Source organism: Arachis hypogaea, chromosome 18 (genome assembly GCF_003086295.3).
Source record: "Arachis hypogaea cultivar Tifrunner chromosome 18, arahy.Tifrunner.gnm2.J5K5, whole genome shotgun sequence".
Lineage (NCBI taxonomy): Eukaryota > Viridiplantae > Streptophyta > Magnoliopsida > Fabales > Fabaceae > Arachis > Arachis hypogaea.
The window spans coordinates 130,676,570-130,686,859 of record NC_092053.1 but is presented as its reverse complement, the minus strand read 5'-3'; the positions used below and the strand labels follow the sequence as shown (position 1 = coordinate 130,686,859).

At 32.4% G+C, this 10,290-nt stretch overlaps 1 non-coding gene across 1 annotated transcript; it reads left to right on the top strand.

The window, feature by feature from the left end:
* The first annotated feature begins 758 nt into the window (after positions 1 to 758).
* LOC112774753 (U2 spliceosomal RNA) lies at positions 759 to 954 on the top strand. The gene has a single exon (XR_003189216.1). It is a non-coding gene; the product is annotated as a U2 spliceosomal RNA (small nuclear RNA).
* Positions 955 to 10,290: the final 9,336 nt, after the last annotated feature.

Below are 10,290 nucleotides of genomic sequence, written 5' to 3'. Positions count from 1 at the left end.
GTGTCATTTTTTCTAAAAATAAAAAGTACTAGAAAGATAATAATACAAAATTAGTTTATTTAATTTAATATTTATAATTTTATATACTTACATCTATAATTATATGTCTATTATATTTGAAATTATTTATTTATTTTAGTAATAATTAATAAATACAAAATAAAAAATTAAACTATTTTACAATGATTTTTATTATTTTTCAAATATTTTAAAAAAATGAAGAGTAATATTAACAACAATCCTTGCTTCATTCATAATAATGAAGTATTTATTCTTCTTTTCTTTTTTGCTTTTTCTTTCAGTTCACTACAATATTTCAGGACATAATTGCTTCATTTCCATTGTGGTTCAGCTTCTGCAAATTTTTTGTTCTCCTAATTTTCCACCTTATCTCGTAACTACAAAAAGAAATTTAAATTAGAGGCATATGAAATTTGATATTTTACTGCAGTTTATTTCAATGTTCACTTCTTGTTGCCCTGATTTTTTATGTTGAAATTCTTATTGTTCTTGTTTTATGGTGCTTGGGTAGGTGAGAACTAAAACATTAGTGCAGTCTTCTTAGTTTGAAAAGTGCTGCTGCTTGGTTTGAGGTGAGGTCATTCAAAGGCTAAGTAAGCAGTGTTGAAGTTTTGAAAGGATAATATAATGAAATAAGTTTTCAAGTTAGTTCAATAATAGAGTCCCACATCGTTAGGTCAACCAAGCAGTGTTGCGCAAACTGAGTATAAAAGGCTAAGTAAGCAACGTAATGAAGCATACCTTTCTCGGCCTTTTGGCTAAGATCAAGTGTAGTATCTGTTCTTATCAGTTTAATATCTGATATGTGGGCCATTGGTCCACACGATATTAAATTTATTTTTTGAGGGGGATGGGCCAATGCAGTAGCTTGCTACTGGGCCTGTCGAGCGTCGCCCAAGCCTTACACTGCTGCATGGGCCTGGCGCACCCCACCAAATAAAGTCTAAAATATTTTTGTCATTTTCAATTAATTAAATGATTTAGCACTTTCTTTTACGTTATCTTTTAAGGGCCTTGCGCACTAGAGCAAGCAGCCCCAAGTAACACCCTATTAGGGGTTCTTTATGTAAATTAAAGTTTTTTAATGGTTTAATTACTCGGTTCCTATACTTTTCTCAGAAAGTTTTTGGGCCAAAATACATAAATAAAATTTTAATTAATTAAAGGGCAAAAAATCATTATAAGCGCCATTTAGAATTTTAGTATATAAGTCATATAAATCGAACCAATGTGGTTCTGTATTTGTTAGTAATTCGAACCAGTGCAGTTGACAAAGTAATTCGAACCATCCTGGTTCGAATTAAACCAACTATAATTCGAGAAAAAATTAATAATTTAAAAATTAAAAAATATATATTTTTATTTCATACGTTAAAAAAAAGCTAACAAAATATTTAATTAAAGCTAACAAAATATTTAATTACGAGACTTCTTTAAAATATTAATGAGCTATCAATTTGAATTCCATACAATACTTTTCTCTGTCCATTTTTAATAGTTCATGAATATTTTTTAATAAATTTTTTTAAATTATACTACAAAAAATATTTTATCCTATGCAAAACAATTTAAAAAAAATGGCTTAAAAATGTTAGGAGTACTATACAAATTTGTAATGTTATAATAACTTAGGTAAATACATGCATGTACTCAAATTTTAAATAAAATACTCTACATAGTCAATAATAATTTAAAAATGAAAGAAAATATTTTATTCTATACAAAATAATTAAAAAATATATTTTATTCTATACAAAATAATTTTAAAAAATGGCTTAAAAGATGTTATGAGTACTATAAAAGTTTGTAATATTCTAGTGATTTAGGTAAATACATGATAAAAATATTTTTTCTTTAATTTCTAAATTATTAGTGACTATGTGGAGTATTTCTTTAATGTCCTAAGTCATTAGGACATTACAAATTTTTATATTACTTCTAACATCCTTTAAGCCATTTTTTAAATTATTTTGCATAGAATAAAATATTTTTTTGTGGTATAATTTAAATAAATTTATTAAAAAATATTCATGAACTATCAAGAATGGGCAGAAGAGTATTGTATAGAATTCGAATTGCTCACCATATAATTTGAATCAGAGTAATTCGAACTTCCCTATGCGTAATTCGAATCATGTAATATCTCACCATATAATTTAAATAATTTTATTAAAAAATTATCATGAATATTTTTTAATAAATTTATTTAAATTATACCACAAAAAAATATTTTATTCTATGCAAAATAATTTAAAAAATGGCTTAAAAGCTGTTAGAAGTACTATAAAAATTTGTAATGTCCTAATGACTTAGGACATTAAAGAAATACTCCACATAGTCACTAATAATTTAGAAATTAAAGAAAAAATATTTTTATCATGTATTTACCTAAATCACTAGAATATTACAAACTTTTATAGTACTCATAACATCTTTTAAGCCATTTTTTAAAATTATTTTGTATAGAATAAAATATATTTTTAATTATTTTGTATGGAATAAAATATTTTCTTTCATTTCTAAATTATTATTGACTATGTAGAGTATTTTATTTAAAATTTGAGTACATGCATGTATTTACCTAAGTTATTATAACATTACAAATTTTTATAGTACTCCTAACATTTTTTAAGCTATTTTTTTAAATTATTTTGCATAGGATAAAATATTTTTTGTAGTATAATTTAAAAAAATTTATTAAAAAAATTTATTAAAAAATATTCATGAACTATTAAAAATGGACAGAAAAGTATTGTATGGAATTCGAATTGATAGCTCATTAATATTTTAAAGAAGTCTCGTAATTAAATATTTTGTTAACTTTTTTTTAACGTATGAAATAAAAATATATATTTTTTTAATTTTTAAATTATTAATTTTTTCTCGAATTATGGTTGGTTTAATTTGAACCAGGATGGTTCGAATTACTTTGTCAACTTTCTCTCTCTATAATTCGAACCACCCTGGTTCGAATTATATGCACTTGAAGTTCGAACCATCTTGGTTACATGTAATTCGAACTACACTGGTACGAATTACTAACAAATGCAGTTCGAACCACGTTGGTTCGATTTATATTAATATACGTTCTGGCGCATTACTCGGTTCCTATACTTTTTTCAGACATTTTTTCCCCGCAAGTTACATAAATAAAGAAAAATGCTATGTGTCTTCAGATTTTTATATTTTTTTTCGGGCAAGTTACATAAATAAAAATGGTATCTTTTAATTTTTAGATTTTAAGTATCCTTTAATTTTCAGCCTCACTCAATTATTAAAGAAAATTAAGGGGAAAATTATGGGGTGTCTTGTCTTTGTATTTTTAAATTTTAAGTATCCTTTAATTTTCAGCTTTTACTCACTCAATTGTTAAATAAAATTAAGGGGCGTATTTGTTGTGTTGTGGTATATTCCGTGAAGTCATAGCTGAGATTGGCTTGTCTTGCTCTAGTAACGTTTCATCTGCATTAGTCTCCATTTCAGCTTCGCTGCAGTTATGATCTTAATCATTTGGTCTTCTTTTTTGTATGGAATAGTTATACATTCAAGTCTTTTTGTTAATTAAATCTAATCAAATTGGTCTAATATAATAAAAATTAATTATAATTAATATTATTCTAAATTTTATTATTTAACTTGGTTGAATTTGATACATAAAAAGAATTAGATATGTAATAATTACTCGACCATATAATACTCGCAATTAGTTGTCATTTGGCTTTGGGATTTGGCATTAGATAGTGTTACGATAAGCCGATAAATTTATTGCAAATTGCAAAAAAACTACACACAAAACATTCGTCCAAGCCCAAATCCTTGACGACCCTAAGGTCCTTAATTTTTTTACTTTTTGGTACTCGAGAGGGGCCTAAGCCCAATGTCCTTATGTTATTCCAGAATCTTAGTGGAGCAGTTTGTGCTTGTTATTTCTGTTGGACTTCAGCCCCTTTAATTTACCAAAAAGGCCAACACTGATCCTCTTCCTCTTTCTTGTAATCCAGATCCTCTCTCCGAATCAATCGGAACTTGGAAATGATCTTTTTTTTTTTTTATTACTAAATCTAGGGTTTTGCTAGATAAGGTTAGCACTCCCGTTTCAATACCCAAAAAAAAAAGGGTTTTACTACAATAAAGATTTTATAATTGTCTTTATATGAATATATATATTTTTTTTATCCTTAAATGATAGATTGTATGGTTAGATTTTAATATTTATAAAAGTGTTATTTTTGTTTAAAGTGTAGCTAAATAAATAAACCACACTTTTAACCAAAGCATCTTCATGAGAAGATATTTTTACCATCTTCATTGTAGATTTTTTTTTTTTTTTAAAATGTTAGAATTAGCATTAAAATTTTTTTTGTTATATTTTGAATGATAGTTTTTATTTCTCTCTCTTTTTTATGCAATATTCTCTTCTTCTTTAGTTTATTTTTTATTTTTTAGTTTATTTTTGTTGCTACTTTACTCACTTGCTTAGAGTGTGAGAGGCCCTTTTTTTTGTTTTTGCTAATAGTCGTATCTATGAACACTTATAATTTTATTCACATCTAATAAAATTATCTTTTTTCGAAAAAAAAATATATTGTGGTAGTTATTAATATATATTAATATATTGCACAAATAACTAAAATAAGAATTTTTGGTGACATAACTAAAATAAGAATATTGATAATAAATAGATATGTAAAAAATTTAATTTAATTTTATATTTTAAAAATTTTATGTTTATATTTTTTTAACTTATGAGTCACATCTATTTTTTGTTTTACATCTTACGAATTACGGTGTTGCAATAATCTTTCGAGTTAATGTATAAACTATGAGTTCACTACTTTGGACAAGAGTGTACATTTTTTAATAAAATTATGCAAGAATAAGAAAAGAAAAGATGAAAAATATTATATTTTGTATTTTTTGATTGATTGAATTGTAAATTATGAAGGTAAAACTAAATATATATAAAGCATTGGCCTAAGAAAGATGAGAATAAATAAAGATAAGATAAGATAAAATAATAAAAGTTAAAATTGTAACTGAATTTATGTATTCTGTTGGGTTGAATTTGTGGGTCGCAAGACTCTTTTATTATTGTCATGGGGTAAGTCTTACGATGGTATCGAGGGTTTAAGGAAAAAAAAAAGAATAATTAGGAGGTAGAAAGAATAAGAGGAGATTGGAAAATGTTATTTTCTTTCTAATTCATTTTTGATTTACAACAATTATTCTAATTTATAGATAGCTAGGGATCTATTTATGGAAATATTCTAAATTGATAACATTGATTTTTTTTAATATTTCTTGTGATCCTAAAATATCTCCCTGATTTGATTCAGTCTTCTAACACTCCCCCTCAAGATGAGTAGTGGGGTCACCAATGCTAAATTTGCTGAGAATTTCGGCCAAAATTCTGCCTGAGACTGCTTTCGTAAGGACATCTGCCAATTGGTCTTCTGATCTAACAAAAGGGAGTTCCACAGTACTTTCTTCAATTTTTTCTTTGATAAAGTGCCGATCTACCTCAACATGTTTAGTTCTGTCATGTTGTACAGGATTCTCTGAGATGCTTATTGCTACTTTATTGTCACATTTTAATTTGCTTGGCAATTGAGGTGAAAACCCAATTTTAGATATGAGTTTCTTAATCCAAAGGATTTCAGTTATGTCCGTAGCAATTTCTCAGAATTCTGCTTCAGCAATTGAGAGGGCAACAACCTTCTGTTTCTTACTTCTCCAGGTGACTAAGTTACCTCCCACCAATGTAAAGTAGCCTGATGTAGATCTTCTATCATTTGGGTTATCGGCCCAATCAGCATCTATGTGTGCTTCAATGTTAAGGTGCCCATTTCTTTTGAACCAGATCCCACTTCCTGGAGTTCCTTTCAAGTACCTGACTATTCTCATGACAGCTTCCATACTATTCTCCTGTGGTTGGTGCATAAATTGGCTAACTACCCTACTGCATAGGCTATATATCTGGTCGGGTGTGTGACAAGTAGATTAGTTTGTCAACCAAGCGTTGGTATCGCTCCTTATCTGTCAGTTTAGAGTCTTCCTCTAGTCTCAAGCTATGATTAACTTGCATAGGAGTGTCTGCAGGTTTACAGTCAACCATTTCTGTCTCTGCAAGGAGGTCTAGGATGTATTTCCTCTGAGAGATAAATATTTTTTTATTGGAGCGTAGAACCTCTATTCCCAAGAAGTACTTTAATCCACCCAAGTCCTTCATTTCAAATTCTGTGAAGAAATTCCTCCTTAGCCTTGCAATTTCTTCATTGTCACTCCCTGTTATGATCATATCATCCACATAAATTATTAGGCATGTTATTAAATTCCCTCTCCTTTTCAGGAATAAGGTGTGATCTGAGTTACTCTGCTTGTACCCGTATTCTTTCATGGCAACCGTGAACCTTCCAAACCAAGCCCGCGGTGATTGTTTCAAGCTATAGAGAGCCTTCTTCAATCTACACACTTCATTCTTCTCAAATCCTTCAGAGAATCCTGGTGGAGCTTTCATATATACCTCTTCTTTCAACTCTCCATGAAGGAAAGCATTTTTTACATCAAATTGGTGGAGAGGCCAAATTTTCATTTGCGGCTACTGAGAAGAGGACTCTGATGGTATCAATTTTTGCTACTGGTGAGAAGGTTTCTGAATAATCAATGCCATAAGTTTGTGTGTACCTTTTGGCGACCAGCCTTGTCTTGTAACGTTCTACAGTGCCATCTATCTTGTATTTAATGATGAATACCCATCGACACCAAATTGGTTTCTTCCCGGCCGGTAGAATACATTTTTCCCAGGTTTTGTTCTTCTCCAGGACTTCCATTTCTGTCTTCATAGCTTCTTGCCATTCAGTCCTTTTACTTGCTTCTTGGACCGTTCTGGGGATGTCTTCAGTTAGGAGGGTGCTAGAAAAGGCCTTTGCAACCTCTGTCACTCCTTCTCTGGTTGTCTTTATCGAGTACTTTGAGTTGCGGGAGACATGTTCTGGAGAGTATCGGTTGGGTGGAACACCTATGTTTCTTCTTGGAGGAAGTGTAAAGGGTTCTCGTTCTGATTCTTCAAGTTCCAGAGCTATACTGTCATTGTTAGCAGCTTCATTAAAAGTATGGAGTAAATTATCAGAGTGGGATTCACTTACCTCTTGTATAACATTCTCAGAAGGAGTTTCACTGGTTGTGTGTATTGAGTGGTTTTCTTCATTGAGTAAGGTATGCTCGGTGGCTCCATCTACTCGCTCTGTTTGAACAGTTTCAAGGCAACAAAGGTTATCTGGCCAACTTGGCGATCCACTAAATTCTTCCCCCTGAACACCATGTTGGCGATGGTAGTAAAATTCAGACTCTAAGAAATCACAATCTATTATTACATGAATGCGACGAGTGACAGGATTATAGCATCGATACCCCTTTTGGTGTGTAGCATACCCAACAAAGACACACTTTTTTGCACAAGGTTCGAGTTTATTTCTATTTGTTTTCGGGATATGGACAAACACAGAGCACCCAAAAACTCAAGGTGGCAAGGTAAGAATGGGGAGAATCTTAGTCTGAGTGGCCAAGATTTGGAGGGGTGTTTTGTTGCCGAGGGCTTGAGTGGGTAGGCGATTGAGAAGGTAGGCTGAGGTTGCAACAGCTTCAGGCCAAAAAGAACTTGACATATGTGCATCAAAAAGCATGGCTCGAGTCATCTCAAGAATTTTACGATTTTTTCTCTCAGCGATACCATTTTGTTAGGGGGTGTTTAGACAGAATGTTTGGTGGATAAGCCCATTCTTTTGGAAGAAGTCTTTCATTGATTGATATATGAATTCCCCATCATTATCTGACCGGAGTATTTGAATTTTTTCATTGAATTGGGTATGAATTATTTGGTAAAAATCAAAGAACCGATCAGGAACTTTAGATTTATGTTTCACACAATATATCTAAGTCATGCGAGAAAAATCATTCACAAATAACACAAAATATTGAAAGGAATTATTTTGGGACTTCGGTGCGGGACTCCACACATCAGAATAGATAAGAAAAAAAAAATTGACTCTTGTATTGCTTGGAGAAAAAGTAACTCTATGATTTTTTGCACGAATACAAGTCTCACATTTAATGATTTCAGTGTTTTTCAAAAAAAGACTAGGAAATAAAATCTTAAGGTACCCAAATGAGGGGTGTCCCAAACGTCTGTGCTATAACCAAAGTTGCCTGATAACTGTTCCATGAGCAAGTATGGCATGTCCCTGGTGTGCTACCTCATCAACGTAGTAAAGCCCATCTCGCTCAGTACCATGCCCAATTATCACCTTCATAAGAATGTCATGCAAAAGGCAAAAATTGAAATACATGAGTACCACACAATTTAACTCCTTGGTTACTTGGCTAACAGATAACAGTTTAGAAGACAAATCAGGAACATAGAGACATTTTTCCAATTTTAAATTTTTTGAAAAAACAATAGAGCCTCCCCCTTTAACTTCAATTAAATCACCACTAGCAGTCTCAATGTGGGCCTTTGAGGGCTTGGTCAAGCTATCAAAATCCTCGAGTTCATAGGTCATGGTGTCAGTGACCCCACAATCGAAGATCTACTCTTTTGATTTTTTTATAGGACCTTGGTTATGGGCCCATTCCCAGCAATTAAACCAAGGCCATTATATGACCCATCTTGGTAGAGCCTGTTACCGCCCTCTTTTTCTCTCTTACCTTGTTGCGTTGCGGCCACCGAAGCCTTACCGTGTTGTGTCCTACGGTTTTCTCCTTCTTCTTCTCCGGTGCCACTGCTGCTGGTAACCTCCAGGATGCCTACGGCGGTGGCGCCTCTCTCTTGACCGGACTTGTTCTTTGATTTCTTGTGATTATCCTCCCACCATTCTAGATATCCTATGATTCTGAAGCATGTTTCCTTGGTGTGTTTGTTCATTCCGCAGTGAGTACAGTAAAGATGGCTTTTGTCTTCTCTCTCTTTCCCCCGCGATGATGACCACCGTCCAATAGTGTCTGAGCGACCACGCCCTTGACTGCCTTGATTGGTTCTATTTTTCGCAGCGAGGCCTGTCCCGATCTCTCCTTGTGATGCTTCTCCTACGTCATCGGTGGTAAGCTTCAGAATTTGAAGTCAGGCCGCCTCCCTCCGGATAGTGGCGTAGGCAGATTTTACTGAAGGAGTAGGTTCTTGTTTTAATAGATCTCTTCTAACAGTGTCAAATTTGTCATCTACACCAGTTAGAAATTGGTATAGTCTCTGTTCCTGTTTTAACCGATTGAAAGTCGTAATATCTTCTGGACATTTCATGGGATTTGGTTGTTTTCTTTCTATTGCCATCTAAATGGCTTGTAGTTTGTTCCAGAAATCCTCTAGGGTACCTTGTCCTTGTTTTCGCGTGTTTGCTTGTCGATGCAGGTCGTATATTTGTATTGGATCCGTCCCGCTTCCGTATGTGGTTGCCAAGCCATCCCACAAAGCTTTTGCCGTTGGAAATTGAGAGACATTATTCATTAGGCTTGCTTCGATGTTCAGGATGATCCAAGTAAAAATGGTTTGGTCTCCTTGCTCCGATTGTTCATATGTCGGTTCTGTTTCTGCTGGTGCTGGGGGTATCCCTGTCAGGTGAGCCTTCTTTCCTCTCCCACCGATTGCTTTTCTCATTAGGGTTACCCACAGAAAATAATTATCCCCATTCAATTGGAAACCAATTGATAGACTGTCAGAGTTGGTTTGTGAAGATTGCATTCCAAGATTGCTCCACAGCAGCTTTGCGATCTGCAGCGTCAGCTCATCGGGTTTGTTTGAATTATTACCCGTATTAACACTGGTACCTTCGTCAGATGTTGACATTTTTTTTTGACTAATTTGACTGAGAGAGTATAGAAACGATAATCCAATTCTGAGTTTCCAGCACCTAACATCGCTCTGATACCATCTTACGATGGTATCGAGGGTTTAAGGGAAAAAGAAAGAATAATTAAGAGGTAGGAAGAATAAGAGGAGATTGAAAAATGTTATTTTCTTTCTAATTCATTTTTGATTTACAACAATTCTTCTAATTTATAGATAGCTAGGGATCTATTTATGAAAATATTCTAAATTGATAACACTGATTTCTTAATATTTTTTGTGATCCTAAAATATCTCCCTGATTTGATTCAATCTTCTAACTGTAAGGTGGAAGAGTGGTTTAATATTTTTTAAATAGAATAAAAAAATTTATTTAAATATCTCTTAAAAAAAAGTGTCATTTTCTCTAAACATAAAAAAATGCTAGAAAGATA